The sequence below is a fragment of the Molothrus aeneus genome, chromosome 2 (assembly GCF_037042795.1).
Source record: "Molothrus aeneus isolate 106 chromosome 2, BPBGC_Maene_1.0, whole genome shotgun sequence".
NCBI lineage: Eukaryota > Metazoa > Chordata > Aves > Passeriformes > Icteridae > Molothrus > Molothrus aeneus.
Genome location: NC_089647.1, coordinates 46,820,757 through 46,836,990, shown reverse-complemented (window position 1 = coordinate 46,836,990; position 16,234 = coordinate 46,820,757).

Genomic DNA, 16,234 nt, shown 5'->3' with positions numbered 1-16,234 from the left:
GAGCGATAGGCAGCGGATTGTTTGTCCAAGAGGTAAATTTGGGAGCCTTCCCCGCGGCTTGGGCTGCAATGTGTTGACCCTCGGAGATAATGCGCTCCGAGCTGGTGCCGGTTGACTTGGTGACGAGGCTATGAGGAGGCGGAGAGCTACCGAAAGGGACAAAGATCATTTCCCTGCCTCCCTGCGCTCGGCCCGGCCGCCGCTCTCTCCTGCTCGGGTGCAGGCACGCTTCCTATCGGCCCGGCCCGCCTCCTCTCGCCGCCGCTTCCCCGACACTCCGGCCGCCTTCGTCGGGGTGCCCTCCCTCGGCCTTGTGTAGGGCGGGCGCGGGAGGCCCGGCCCGGCCCGGCCCGGCCCGGCTCGGCTTGGGCAGTGGTGATGCACGCCCTGAGCGGCGAGGCAAGAGGGTCCCGCTCCCTCGCTCCTGCGCCCTGTTCCGTGGGATCATAAACCCGCCCAGTCCATTACGCTTTGAGTTTCCGCTCTGGACTCACGCGGGTCCCCCATCTCTTAGAAAGCACGCTGAGCCTTTGATTCAATATTGAGCCATTAAGCGATTGCTTTCCCAAGCCATTTAACAGCAGCTCTTATGGATAAATAAACAAAAAAGGCTGTAAACCAATTATAGTGCGGATAGTGAAAAAGTATTTTATTAGCGGGAATTACAGATAGCCATGGCTGCTGCTCAGGCTCCCTGCGCCCGGCACCTGCCCCCTCCATCCCCTGGCATTCCGGGCAGGATACGCGGCCCGGCGAGGCTCGCAGACAGTGTGCGGCCAGCGGGGATGGGCAGCTCCCTTCGTGGTGGTTCCCCCATCCGCGCCCACGATGCCTCCACTCAGGTCACTTGCTGGCACTTGTCCTTTGATCCGGAGAAGTCTTGTGCCCCGACTCCAGAGCAGCACCGACAGCCCCTTCCCCAGAGATCTGTTACCTGGAGCATTTACTGCTCCGGGTTTTCCGCGGAGAACCGGCGCGGACAAACAAACCCGAAGCCATAAAACCCGGAGCAAATTGATTCATCTCCTGGGAGGACCATTACCCGGCGTCTTAATGCGGTCCTCTCTCTATAACGAACGTTTCTAAATAGAGCAAACACTTCACCCTCCAAAGCAAATGAATTTCGTATAATTTAGAGCTAATTCTCTTTCATTCTGCCTGCGTGAGCAGGCGATAAGGGCACGCTTTGCCGTTCTGACAACAAGGTGGCGAGCCGCAGAGCAGGAAAAGGGCCCCGCTGGGTATCCCGGCACTGGAGACCTCGGCCACGTCCTGGGGGTGGTGATGTCCGGCAGCCCGGGGTTCCTGGGGGAGGTGAGTCCGCCTGGAGCCAGATCCCAGGGATCACCTCTGCCTGCCTCCTCGACCTAGGATGCAATCACTGACACTTGGCTGGAGTCCTTCCACCACCCATCAGCTAAGGGTTCGCAGGAGAAGTCTCTGAGCAGTGAATGTGTCCCACCAGAGAGGGAAATGATCCACTTGATGCGGAAAATGGGTGATGGAGGAGGCCGATGGGAATGATGGGAATGGCCAATGGCCCCACTTGCCCCAGAACTGGGCTCTGCAGACACAAATCCGTCCCTGAAAGTGGTCAATATGCATCCCTGAGAGACCTGCAGAAGGGTGTGCAAACAACAGTAAGGAGTATAGTTCAGTGCCACTTCCTAAAGTAATCTGGTTAGATTTTCTCTATCTGTATGATAGTTAGTGACTTCTCAGTGCACAAACCCTTTTCTGGAATCCACACTTAGACAGAAAAGAAGTATTGAAGGTGAGTGGAGCTTATTCACAATAATTTCTTTTTCTCTCTCACCTGTGCTCAAACCAACATGTGTAAACTCTATCCATGGCAAGGGACCTCAGTGGGAGAAGGTGACTGGGAAACAGAGCTTTCCCAGGGATTGATTTTTAACCCCCCACCATGGCTGTATCTAGCAGAAAGGTAACCTTTCACAAAGCTGGTTAATAATCAATAACCATGTGAAAACAAATCTGTCTTTCCCTCTTAGAGCTAACGATAAAAATGAGAGCATGAACTATTCCAGCTGCCCTAAAGTAAGACTGGTTCATCAGCTTTTTTTTTGGCAAGAAGCTTTTTTAGGCCTCTAAATGATTCAGCATTGGCACACAGCAGGTTCAGTTTGCTCTTCCCACCACACATCAGCTTCTTCACACTGCAGGTGTGAGAGAAGAGAGCTTGAACTGCAGGAAGACATGTTTACGCAACCATTTTAAACAAGACCTTGTCCAGGAAATATATCGGGAATTTGCCTTGGGAAAGCTGAGAATAGTAAAGTCTTTTACATACGTAGCCTCTTTTTACACTTTCTAATATACACCTTTGAATTTTTTCCATCTTTCCCAAAATTAACTATTTCATTATCACCGGGGAAGCACACTTTCACTGTCTTGTAAGAAGAGCTGAGGATTTACTTTGAATACTGTGAACCTTCCTTCTGAAAACACAGCTGTTTTGTGTTGTTTGCCCCACACAGTTTTCTGTTTTCTACTAAATGTTTATTATACCAGATTGGAGTAGAAAAAAAATCAATATGTATATTTATTTATTTATTTATTTATCCAGAAAGTTACAGCTGGAGGAATCCAGGGTAGAATCATTAGCCTGAAAGAACTCCTCCTCACATCCCCTGACTGCTTGATTTTTCCCCTAGACCCCAGGCTCTTTGGGGCACATGAGGTTTGGGGCTCAGACAGAACCTGGCCAGGCAAGTGGCACCTGGCAGTTCTCATCACAGTCTTCCTGTCTTGTTTGTCCATTGGAATTTTGCTGGACTTCAACCATTTGAGCTGAAATTTTCCATTCTGTATCTCTGCCTCTCACCAAATGTGCAGGGAAACTTTCCTTACAATTGTTTGGACTGGTATAAAGTGAAGCTGGGAAATTGTGACACAGCAGCTACCCATGCCTACTAGGAAGGGTGTGGAGTCACTGCCTCCTTTGCAAGGCTCTGAAAGAAAAAGTGGCAATGTATGGATGATCCCAAATGAGTAGAGGACAGGAACAGTTGACATTTGGAGACAGCAACCCTGCACAGAATTTTCCTGCTCTGTTTTCTTAGCTGCTGTGTTTCTGTGCTGGATTTAAGTATGTTAGAATTCCTGCTGGGATGTTGTCCCACATCAATGTCTCTCTGGACCAATATCTCTGTGCAAAGCGTCCTACATTTGATCAAACTTTGAACTGCTGCACATCACACAGGTTCCACAGATACATCTTAAAACTCAGCAGCCAAGTCCTTTATGTATTCACAACAGTAAGCAGATCCTTGGCCTGGACCTGAGGACTGAGTGAGAGCTCACCATGTGGCAGCTGTGATACTGAGCCCTGCAGGGAAAAGTTGGGAGGTATTCCTCACACTCCATTCTCCAGCCCTGGGCATGGAGGAAGAAGGTGATTTATGCAAAAATACAGGGTGTAAAAAATACACACAAGGTGAACACCCTTCAGAGAAAAGCATTTGAAGGTGTACTCCCTGCCCACAGTGAAAAACATGGGTCTAGAGGCCAGGAGAGAGGGAGGCTGTGCTCTCATCATCCCTCTGCCCAAGTGGGAAGCAGGACCTGGGCTGTGCTACAGCAGGTCTGACCAAAGGGACATGATGTAACCTTGGTCAATCTCTTGGGTAAAATTTTCCAGAATGGGTTTCCAGTGCAAACACCTTTCTTTTCTGGACAGCTGATCTGCAGCAGCTCAAGGTACTCTCAAGAGATGGGGAAGCTTTTAGGGAGTCTGGCTGCAAACACCCAATGACACAGGAACTGCACTCTGGAAGTGTCTTAACCCCTTCTGGTGCTGTCCAGTCTTTTTCTTAGCTCCAGTAGCACTTCTGAGCACTTCAAGTCAACACTAAGAACCAGGGGAGACTTTTTAGCCTTATGACACTTGATCTAACATAGATTTCAGAAGGTATTTATATGGTTATGCAATGACTGAAATTCATTTGGAAATCAGGGCATCAGATTTCATTCTTCCCTCCATAGCTGACACCATATAATCTCTGGAGGTGCTGTGAAACTTTCAAACTCCACAGAGGGAAGTGCTAGGAAGAATCCACAAGAAAACCCATCCCTCTGTCCTCTGAGCAGGGGTGCTCTAAAATCAGCAGTGAGTAAGTGTTGGACTCGAGCACCTACAGAGGCAAAGTAGAACAAATGCAGCATTCTTTTAACTGAGTTTGTCTATAATGTGTTGCAGATAAGAGAAGAGCCCTGGGGAGGAGGAGGAGGAGGGCAGCAGACAAAATACTGTGTCACAGAGTACATAGATGTGGTATCAGCTGAACCTCTTCCTTGCTTGTATTTCCTTGCCTGTGTAATACACTGCAATGGCCTAGTTCTTACATTTATCCAAAAAGGGAAGAGAAATGTATCCATCTACATCTTACAGGCTCATTCAGTCACTAGCACAGGTTCAATTCTAAATATTGAAATAATGATATATTTTCTAAGTTGAGATATCCGCCCTTCTGAAAACTTTTTGGACCTCTCATGTTTTAAAAAAGTAGGAAAAGTAGCTAGAATTTTTTCACAGATAACTCACTGAGACAAAAGTAAGTGGAGCCAATTAAATAATATGGATTACTCACTTGCCCAATGGCAATGACCACTGATTTCCATTGTATATAAAATAATCTAAACATTTTCTGTACAGTGTAACATCTCTTACCTTTGTTTATTTTTTTATAATACACTGTTTTAGATGCAATTTAGACATATCAAGGATCCATGTAGCTACGAACATTTCCACTGATCTGCAAAACTCCTCTGCTTGCCTTTCTTGCCCCTTGCCTCGTCTCCCACCACTTTCTTTCATTTGTTTTCTCTTTCACTTTCTCTTCTAATCTTCTTAATTATATTTCCATCTAGTATTTCCAAATCCCTTATCAATTTCCTTATTTTGTATACTACTTCTATTCAGTATTTATATATTTATTTCTGTATAAGATTCAGAATTCAAGTCCAGCTCAAGTTCATAAAGCTGTTATTTAAATCCACAGTTACATAGAACACTAGAAAAAAACCCAATATCTTTATGAAGGGATGATGAACTGCACACACATAATGGGTATAGGTTGGCACATTTAATTGAAAATTTGACCTGATTTTTATTCTCTGAATGATGCATGTAGGTTTTATTGCTCCTTACGTGCACACTGGAAAGCACATTGTCAATGCTTGAAATGATTTTATGTACTTGAACACCATCTGATTTAATGCATCAGCTGACAAGGACAAAGACATTGATTAAATGTCCTGCCTCAGGTGTCCAGAAGGCTGGAAAAGGTTGTCCCCTCAAAATAACCACTGAAACTTCACCCAGTAATCATTAACTCAGTATTTGGTCCAAGCTTTGGGAATAACAGGAGGCTTTAAAAAGCAGCAGTCAGAAAACACTCAGCGTGAGTGGAGACTGTTTGGTCTTGTAGTACATTAAGGGAGAGTCGAATGTCGGTCTCTCCCTATTGGTAAGAAATGCACCAGGCATTTGATCCTTGGGAGGGCACCTCTGGACATGGCTCTTAGCAAGACCTGAGTGCTTGCAGAGGGATACCAAGTGAGACACTTGGTACTCTCAGCTCATTTCAGTTTCAGTAAAAGCTCTGGGCAGCCTGCACTGACCCCTGACAAAGTTGGTGTCTGCACTGCCAAGGAGCAAATGAGTGCTTAAAATGCTGCTTGGTGAGCTACAACACAGCAACACCCAGCCACTGGGTTTCTAGCCAGGCAAGACCATTAGATCTTTTGATTTGAGGCAGTTCTCCTATATTACATCTAGAATAGTTTTTCAGAGTCAATAAAATCCACGTGGCACTGCAGAAACCTTTTTGAGAGTATTTTAATCACAGCAACTGAAGGAAGTGAGACATCACCTTGTAGCAAAGCAGCTTTCAGAAACCCCACAGCCATCTGGGCCATATGGTCCTACCACTAGCTCAAACTAGAAGATGACCTCCTCTTGGAGTAATGTGCAGTCCAAAGATCCAGAGCAGACCAACACAGGCAAAGGCTCAAGGGAAGGAAGGAAGGAAGGAAGGAAGGAAGGAAGGAAGGAAGGAAGGAAGGAAGGAAGGAAGGAAGGAAGGAAGGAAGGAAGGAAGGAAGGAAGGAAGGAAGGAAGGAAGGAAGGAAGGAAGGAAGGAAGGAAGGAAGGAAGGAAGGAAGGAAGGAAGGAAGGAAGGAAGGAACCTATTCCAAGAAATAAACCCAGTGAAAGACTCCAGGTCTCCCATTCTTGGCTGGTGTCCTATGAAGCGATTGCTTCCTGCTCCCCACTGTGGTTAGGAAACATACAATTTAATAAAAGAGTACTACTGTTGCCAAAACCAGCCTCTTAACATAAATGATCCTCTTGTGATCCTCAAATGAAATCAACTATGTAGTGCTCAGCTGGTTTGTGTAGCAGCACCATTAATGTGGTTGCCTAATTTACAGAGCAGCCAGGTTCTGGTTAACAGTGCTAGAGTGGGTTAGAAGGCAATTAGTGGTCTATTTTCTATGCACACTGGAGCAGAAACTTGTGTATTAAGAAAGTTCTTCTGGCAGGTGCAGCATGCTAAAAAGCTTTCACCTAAAATTATATAGCCTGACAAACAATGTAAAAAAGCAGATTGCCCAATAAACAAATAGCATATCAGCCATTTATACAAACCCATAGTACTTAGACTCCTCAAGCTTGAAATGACTGTGTATTTTTTCCCCATTAAAATGTTATTATGGTCTATGTATAAATTGTTTTAAATTCAGATTTGATATCAGTGTGTTTTCAAAGCCTAGATAGATTTAACACTTTTTCTGAGATGAAGCATTAGCTCTGGGGGCGTGTGGAATTAGCTCCAAAGATTTGTTCTAGTGAAAGGCATACCTGACCAGGGCAGGAGGGTTGGAAATAGAGGATTTTTAATGGGCCTTCCAACCCAAAGCATTCTAGGATTTCCTTCTCATCTGGAGCCATGATACATAGTGCCAGCATCCTCTGGGGCTCTGGTGCCCTTGCAGGAGCCAAGCAGGAACTGTGGTAGGGATGCTGAAGGAAACAAACTCTTGTGGAGGTGAGGCCACACCACAAACACCCTCTGTGCCCTTCCCTAGGGTTTCACACAAGCTCCTCATTTCTTTTTTATAGCATTAGACTTAGACACTCCATGAACCAAAGGTGTGGGGACCCTGGGAGGCATTTCCTGGATTGGGGAGACACAAGAGGCTTCCCTCAGGGGTTGTTGGGACCCCATTGGCTCCTTCCCTTGTTCTTATGTCCCTCAGCCACTCCCTCCCTATTCCCCCATTGGCCATGATGTTTGTACTGCCCGCATGCCACAGGTCAGCTCGAACCTCTGGGGACAAGAAGAGACCTGGACTCTCCTGAGATGTGTGCCTGGGGCCCTGAACATCTTACCAGGTGGCTGAATTAAACATCTGTGGATACTGTGCAAAGGCCTTTTTGATTCCTTACCCTGGACTTTACTAGCAGCAATTCTGGTTACAACAAAAGGGGAAAATGCTTCTAAATTAGAATTCACCAAAGCAAAAGTCCCATTCTCCCTCCTGCCCTCCAGTGGTTTCTACTGAGTTCATCTGCTGCTTCCCACATCAGCCACCCCCAAAACCAGACCCTGGCACAAGTCCCTCTGCCTCCATGACCCTGCCTTGCCAGTGCCTCTTTTCTTGCTGAGGGCTGCACTTGTTCCCTGTGTACAGCTGCAAATGTTTTAATCCCCCTCAGTGGGAGCAGCAGAGCTGGGCTCTGGGGGCTGCTGTCTGCAGACCACAAAGCTGCATGTTTTTTCCACAAGGTTTTTGCCTTTGAGGGCCAGGCAGCCAGCCAAGCCCTCAGAGACAGCCTCTGAGCTGTGCTCAGGAGAGGCAAATGGCCCCTGCTAATCACTGACTCAACGTGAGCACCAGGCAGATGGATGCAATGTGTTTAGCTCATGAATCTTCACCTGCTGCAAAGGCAACAGCTCACTTGGGCTTGGACTTCTTCAGTTCTTCAGTTACGGGAGAGAAATCCCACCTACACGTCCTTTTGTTTTAATTTGGCATTATCTCCTAGTGAGGACAATTGTACTTTGGGGCTTGGAAAGAAGGAAGAGGTGGGAAGCTGCCCAAAGCCCTTAATTCATTTCTAAGCATTGCCATTGTCATATCAATAGCCTGATACAAACCTGATACCAAGTGCAAGATGCATATTCTCCAGTTTCTTGCCCCACACACCTGGGTGAGATATAAATGAGGGAGTATCAGGATGCTCTCATGTGCCTCACTTGCCTGTTTTCTATCCACAAACACTCAGGACTCTGCCTGGAGCCTGAGCCATGCCAGCCACTTAGTACAGCCTCAGGAACCAAGCAAAACTCCTGCCTGATCCTTGCAGAGGTCATGCCATGCCCAGCAAGCCAGCAGTAACCTCTTTGCCACTGGGAGACAGCATGCTCCTCATGACCACATGTCCTACCATCTTGCCAATGGCAGGTATGCATTTATCAGCTGCTCTGCAGTCAGGGTATCTCTCTCATGCAGTCAGCAGTGGGGGTGAGCTGCTGAGGTGAGAAACATGCACCTTAGGAGTGTCTCAGAGTAAGAGGGAGGAACTGCTGTCTACAGGGCTGGGAAAGACAGAGCAGCCTCTTGCCTCAGGAAACAACACAGAAGTTCACTGGTTTTCTAGAGTCATGAGGTCACCAAGGAACCTGACCTCCTCCCAAAGACCATTCCCCCATCCCAAACACCTTTACCCCAACCCTGACACCTGCAGTATCTTTCTGGCTAGGCACAGAGAAGGAAGTCTCTTTCCATAGAAGTCCCTACAGCTTCTCTGCATGGACATGAAAAACACTGGCTGGCATGCACAAGGACCAGGGAAAAGTCCATTCTCCAGAGGAAAGATGTTCTTGGAGGAAGTTGATACATCAGCCTTTGCTCCTGGATTCCCTGAAGACGGTTTTTTTTTTTTTTTTTTTCTGACTGGTTGGTTGGTTGGTTATTTTTTTCACAAGCTGTAAAAAACGGAACCAGAAGTGTTCTGTGATCAGCCAGTTTAGGTCCTGTTATTGTTGCCTCTGGGATGCACTATTGGCTCACAGACTTGGACTGAAGAGTGGTCTGAGCCTTTATTTCTCACTGACAGAGGTTTCCTTGAGACCACACAAGGTGGTGAGCAGATGGCTCTTGTGCTCTCAGGTCTGATTTCCAATGCCATCCAGTGCCATCCAGTGCATGGTAGGAGCCACTGCTGCCAGCCTTCTGCCTCTCATACTGGTAGGTAGTCCCCAGCCACAGCTCTGCTAAGGGCAGGAGCTGCCTCAGCATGGGCTGTCAGAGCTGAATGACACCTGCAAGCTGCTCCCAGAACCAGCAGAAGCTTCTTCTCTTTCCTACCTGCTTTTCTACTGGAGGTTTTGCACTGTGTGCTGGGAAAAGACCTGTTATTGCAGCCCCCTTGGAGGGGAAATTGTCCTGTGTAAGTAGGTGGCCAGCTCAGACACTGATTGCTCTTGTCACATGGTTTGGCAGGTTTAATTTTGCAGACCCCCAAGGGTTTTTTCATTTCCCACACAGAAATACAAGTTTTGCAAGTTTCCTAGAAGTCTGATGGGTGATAACAGGTGTGCTTTGCAAAGTGTTTGTGAGTACAGAAGAGCAAAGACTGCACCTGGATGCACAAATTCTAGTACGCTTTTAAAAGAAGTTTATAATATTAGAAAGTTAGGGGGTTAGGGGTGCAGCTTGTGAGTAGACTGGAAATCTCAGTTCAGGGAGTTAGGACAAGCACTCCAGGACAGCCTGACCAGCTGTCACCCCCCAGATGGTGGAGACAGAAGCTGTGACAAGTGGGAATCTGTTTGAAGGTGACAGGAAGGTGTTATAGGGAAATACTCTGTAAAGAATTCAGTGAAAGTAAGGACATAAAATAGCTGTGTCCCACCCACTCACTGCCAGTCTAAGCAGAATGCATCATTTAAGTGCCCGGGGCTGGTCCACGCTGGGAGGTGGAGACAGCTCCATGTCGTTGTACAGGATGCAGGTTCTGTCCAGGAAGACATGAAGGCAGTAGGTTGTGCAAGTGCTTTCCCACGCAAAGCCCTGAGGAGTGCACTTGCTAACCCTTTCTTAGAGATGGGCAGCACCTCTTCTCCACAAACAGAAACTCAGCTTTATGACTAGGTGACACGGGAGGGGAGGAGGCTTAGGGGATAAACCTGGAATAGACATGAATTAGGACACCTACTTGAAAATGGGTGAATGACAATTATGAATATTCCAAGCAGAAACAAAATATTTCCTTGTCTTTCTCATCTGTCAGTCTGGAAAATTCTGACCATCATTTCAGTTTAGGGAGCTGGAGCCTTGAGGCTTTCTCTATGTAATCATGGTCCAGAATGGCTTATAATTAACCAAAAGAGCTGTGAAGAACAAAAATGCTTATTGGCTTATTAACACTGTTTATTTTGCCAGAGGCTGACGGACAAGCAAATGATATACTATCTGCTATTTTTCAGTTAAAGACATTCAAGGAGAGCCATTTCAACAGGTGGAGGTACACAAGTTGTTACAATGGAAACATCTCAAAAAAGCTGAAGTCCTGGATCACTTTGCCTCAGGTGTGGGAGTCTTTCTAGGTACATTTCTGCAGATACCACATGCTTGAAAAACAAGGTATAAATCAGGATTTTGAATTCACAACAGCCTGGTAAGGCGATAAAATCAGTAGCCCTAAACACAAAATTTAAAGATAGTTATTATAAAAAAAAGTTTATTCAATTTATTCAAAATATAACTTTTAAACTCCCAGAGCTTCAATCAAGAAGCATTTGGATCAAAATTCTGATTTTTACAGAAAAAAAACCCCATGAAACCACATATTATAAGAGGAATTGCATTCTCTGAAATAGAGGCAAGCACTTTCTCAAAAATTTATTTAATCAGAACCCCATTTTCAATTGAAAAACAATTGCAAGACTTTGTGGGCTGGTTGTAGTGATTGATCCTGTCCTTAGGTACTGTGAGTCATGTTTAGACCCCACTGGAACCATTTTGAAGAACAGTATCAGTAACATATATATTAGTGCAAAGCATTAATTTTGTTTCAAAAATTTTGGAAGAAGAAAACTAACCTGAAAATTTAGATGCCAAATTTTTTTCTCCAGTCACGACAAAATGATGTATTCTGTAACTTTCTGCTCTCCAGTCTTACATTCAACAATTACCTGCAGAGACTATTTTAAGGAGAAGGACATATATATTCCAATTTTTCCTTCTATCTACGTTTCATTGACATTCTGGTCTTCAATTTGTGAAGAACTGTGGCCCATGGAAAGGACCCATGGAAGACTGTCTCCTGTGGGAGGCACCACATGCTGGAGCAGAGGAGGAGTGTGAGGAGTCCTCACCCTGAGGAGGAAGGAGCAGTGTAGATAGCATGTGATGAACTGAGCACAGTCCCATTCCCCATCCCCCTGTGACCCTGGGGGGAGGAGTGAGATAAAATTGGGAGTAAAGCGAAGTCCAGGAAGAAGCTCCCAGTCCTACCTGCTGTTCTTTCTTAGTAACAGCTTCTAATTGAGTATCCCAGGAGTTTTACATATATGAGCTTAGTGACACTGCTCTGCCTGGCCACCCATGGCTCTTCTGTGCTATGCACATGGGCATATTGACCTAAAAAGCTGTCTCGTGGGCAGGGGAATTTTGCAGGGGAGAAAGTTCAGGGCAATGGAACCATCAGACTGTCGGTTATTCTCATGAGGCCAGACACTCAAAACAACACTAGGAGTCCCCCAGAATATGTAGATGCTTTTCCTCTAAAGCACTACATGTCTTAAATATGACAATATGATAATCCCAACAGGGAAAAACCAGTAAATATTAAGCAAGAACTACTTGGTCCTGAAATGTGGCACTGGAGAAAGGATGAGACATCTGGTCCCAGGTTTCAATAAAATTTCTCCAGTAAATTCCAGCAGGGTCAAACAGAGGTCCATCTCTTTCTGCATACACAGAGTATTATGCTCTCTATGCTCTGCAGAACATCACTAGAAGAAAACTACACAAGAATATTTTATTAAATGGAACTGCAGGACCACCGCAGAGGGCAAAGGAGTGCTCTTGAGCCAGGCCAGTATGCTCTGGAGGAGTTTTCAGGTTTGTTTTAAATCAATGTGACAGAAATAGTGATTCATAAAATAGCTGTTACTTGGTGCAAGGTAGGTCTGTAAATCAGATTCTGCTATGAATCTTTTCCAGTGCTGGAAATGCCAACATCAGGTTTTCATGTATTACTAATTTATGATTTATATTACAGTGAAGGCTTCCAGTGCCTTGCTACTCCTAGCACTGTACAAGCCCAAAGGTTTTGTATTATAAAAGGGGCAAATTTTGTGGGAGAGGCAATGCATTTAATTAGCCCAATGGAAAGCTTGGAAAAAAATTAGCAGGTTTTCCTGAACACAGGTGCTTCCCCACACTTCTCTACCAGGTTTGAAATGGCTTTTGTGCCCCCAAGCTCTGCTGATTTTCCCAGTCACATTACCTAAGTGCTCCTTTGGCACCTAAGTATGGACCCAAGTCGACTCATGAGCTGCATCTTGCCTCAGACCCAATCTCTGTGTCAGGCACAAATTTGAAGTAAGATGTGAGACAAAGCAAGGAGAAAAGTCAGAGTCCTGCCATGCATCAGCATCGACTTAGAAGTGTTTGTGCCTGCAACATAGACTAGCCTCAAGAGCACCAAGGGCTGATGGTGTCACTCAGTGCCTGGATTTGATGAGCACATCCAGGAGCAGGGGTTGGATGTACTCTCTGTTAGCCGTGGTTCACACCAGGCTCCAGGTTTGCTTTGTCCAATGTTCCGCCCGCCACAGTAGATGCATCTGGAGGAACTTGAATGTACAGAGCAGAACTGACCTCCCCTCCCAATAAGATGCTTTCCTCCCTCCATAGCCATCTGCATGACACTTCAGCAATGGTATCCTGTAAATATGGAGGCATTGTGATTATCATTATTTCACAGTCATTATCACTGCCCTGGGAGGCTTCACTGAAGTAGGTATTAGCTGTTTTGCTACTTGGCAGTAAATTTTTAAGTGGTAGACATTATGGCTGGTAGCATTATGTATCTGTTGCATTTAACCTCCTTGCCTATTTCCTTAAAATGCTTTATTATATCAAATAGCAATCAACATTCCTCAGGGGTGAAGGTAGCTACATGACATGTTTACTGAGGCGGCCAGCTGTCGCCACTTGGCAAGCAACTTTTATCATAAGCTGGTTGAATTTAACATATATCAGCATTTATCAGCCCCGACTTTGTCAGTTTTATAAACGAAAACCGAGAGACAATAAATCATTTGGTGCCCAGGTGATACTGCATACATAAGAAAGCATATTTACCAGGCCGTGTGGATTCAACCAACAAAAGGCACCTAAGGTTCTGTTATTTGATCTGTATTGAATATAGCCTCAGATGCCTTTTTTTGGCACACAGTCCACATCTGAAAGATTTGGTGAGGCATGTGCTGGATGGTCCCAATTGTTTTCTTCCAGGATGGCTGCTTCAGCCTTCACTCCTGCTCAATAGTATGTCAACGTTTCCACTGACTTCTGCTGAAGTGCTTTTGACTGAGCATCCATAACAAAATTAATGTCTTCTCACTTGGAGCACTGGGATGGGAGGAGAAACACACTGAGGTGGGATAAGCCTCCATTCTTAAACATAAATGACTGTGCTAATACTTTGCAATCATGCTTTATCCCAGTCTCAACAGATGTCCTGTGAATCTTCCAGGGTTAACCAGGACTTGTAAGTGACATCTATACCAGTAAATCAAATGGGTCAGTATCTGCTATCTGACTTATCAGGGGATAAGTGGCAAACTGCTGCTCACATCCATATAACTAAATCCTTTTCCCCTCAAGTGTTGGTGGTTCATCCATAGCACCTACAGGGAACAGTTCTGTGTTGCTCCTGAACCATGTCCAGGCTAGCTGCCATGGGATGAAAATCTGCCAGGGATTGTTCTGCAACCTTAAGCACTGCACGTGACTGCAGGACAGGGGTCACACCCTGCATTTGGGAAAGCTTAGATCACACATTACTGTCCTTGCCTGGGACAGGATGGAAGAGGGGGCACGTTTTGCTGTCAGTGATTTAACACAGCCTGGAAAATGAGCCTGATCAAGTGTATGGCAGCATGGGAAGTCCTCTACAGCATTGTTTTCATTGCATCCACACACTGTAAGGTTAATGAGAACTCAACTTCAGAGATGCTTTCACTTTAATGTCAAGGTGGAAATTGAAATATCTGAGGATTGGAAGGAAATTGTCATCCATGAGGATATGTCCTCCATCAGTAAGAGTCATTAAGACCATATTTGTATTCCTTAATAGAAAAGGGCCAGGAAGTGATGTCTGGTAAAAGTTAAATGGCACCAAATGTCTTATTACCCACCCTACAGTGTGCTAACCTTTCCCTTTGTGGGGAGCTGGGGGAAAGGTCCATTTGTAACAGCAAGAAACAGCAAGGCAACACCTAAGTAGTATGACCAAACAGGAGTTCAGGCTTTCCCTCACCTATATTTGCCAATTTATATCATGTTGCTGAGTTAAGATTTACAAGCACCCCCACACGCACACATTTTCCCACCCTGAGCTCTTTGCTAGGACAGTGTCAGTCTTTTTACTTGACAGCAGTGATGAAGGCTCTTACACTAATGTGCCTGGAGCCAGCTCCAGGGAGCTGTAGTAATGTGGGAGACCTTCCATGCTCTTCCCACAGTCCATCCCCGAAGGAGAGAAATGTTTCACAGACGGTTCTGTTAATTGTGCCAGTCTCAGGGTGAAGAGCAGTGATCTCTGCTCTAACATGGGCACCTGAGCCTGTGAAAAAGAAGAGGGCATTGAAATGTTGTGAGCTGTGTAATGAACACTCTTGCATCAGGTAGGATGAACAGGAGCATCTAAACCCATGCTGAGACCTGTGGGTCAATTGCAATATAAAAATAGCCATGGCCAAGGTACAGCATAAGGTATTCAACTTCTTTCTGGTTAACATACATATTGCTTACAATTTCCACACATTTTGCTTCCCTCGACATATTTGTAGCAGATCTTTGATGTCAAGCTTTTACAAAGCCTGTCTATGTAAGATGAGATATTCAATGTTCATGTAATTAAAAGTCTTTAGAAATCTTAAGATTGCACCACTTTTAAGCCTTTTTTACAACTGTCTTCTTCTCATTCTCTTGTTCAAAGCAGAATTTAAAGCTTCCAAGGTCATCTGCTTTCAAATCTTCCATCCTTGGATAGACCTAGGACATTTTTAATGAAAAGTAGAAGCTTATTGCTCATTCTCACTACAGCAACATGAAATTCCATTGGGAGATGGCAACCCAAGGAGACCACTGCTCCTAGAAGCTTCCCAGCACATTTGCTGGCAAAACATGATCTCCAAATTCAGTAGCAGTCCTACCAGTCTCCCAGACTGCAGCATAAAAAAACCTGAGTTGAAGAATGAACAAAGAATAGGAGTTATTTGTTCATATCACAAATACAGCATGAATGCAGTGAAAAACAGGAGATAAGGATGAAGCTTGTGAACACGATGCAGAACTCAAATAGCCTGAAGCAGTGTACACCTGTTAGGCATGGGATGAACTAATTGCTGCATGCAGAGCTTACAGTTCTGCAAGGATGGGAGTGAACTCAGGAGCTGTACCCTGTGCCCATGTAAACCTTGCTACAGCACCATGATTGTTTTGGCAAAGGCTTTTGCTTCTCAGCAAAGTCTGAAAATCAATTTGAAGCTTCTGCAGCAATGAAGAACAGCCCAGATGACACAGCTGCATTATTGATTTATTCTCTTTTCCTTCTTCCCTGCTTCTCAGCTGAAAACAGCCAAGCCCTTTCTTTCTCTCTCCCAGCTTCCCTGCTACCAGAGAAAGAGGAATAGCATAGGCAGGCTCAGGACTGCAGAGGAACATATTTCTGCTCCTTTCCTGCTGTCCCCACTGGAAGCACAGTCCTAGGACATGCTCCTGACAGAGCTGCTAACTTCTAAGAGCTGTCTAAGCTATGAAACAGGAAACCTTTAAAGAACTGATTCCCTACAACTCTCTTTGCAAGTGAGCTATAACAATGCCAATTGCAAAAACATGGCATTCTGCACCATATAATTCCAAATTCTCTAACAATGGTAAGTGATGCTCTAAAGTCTCTGGA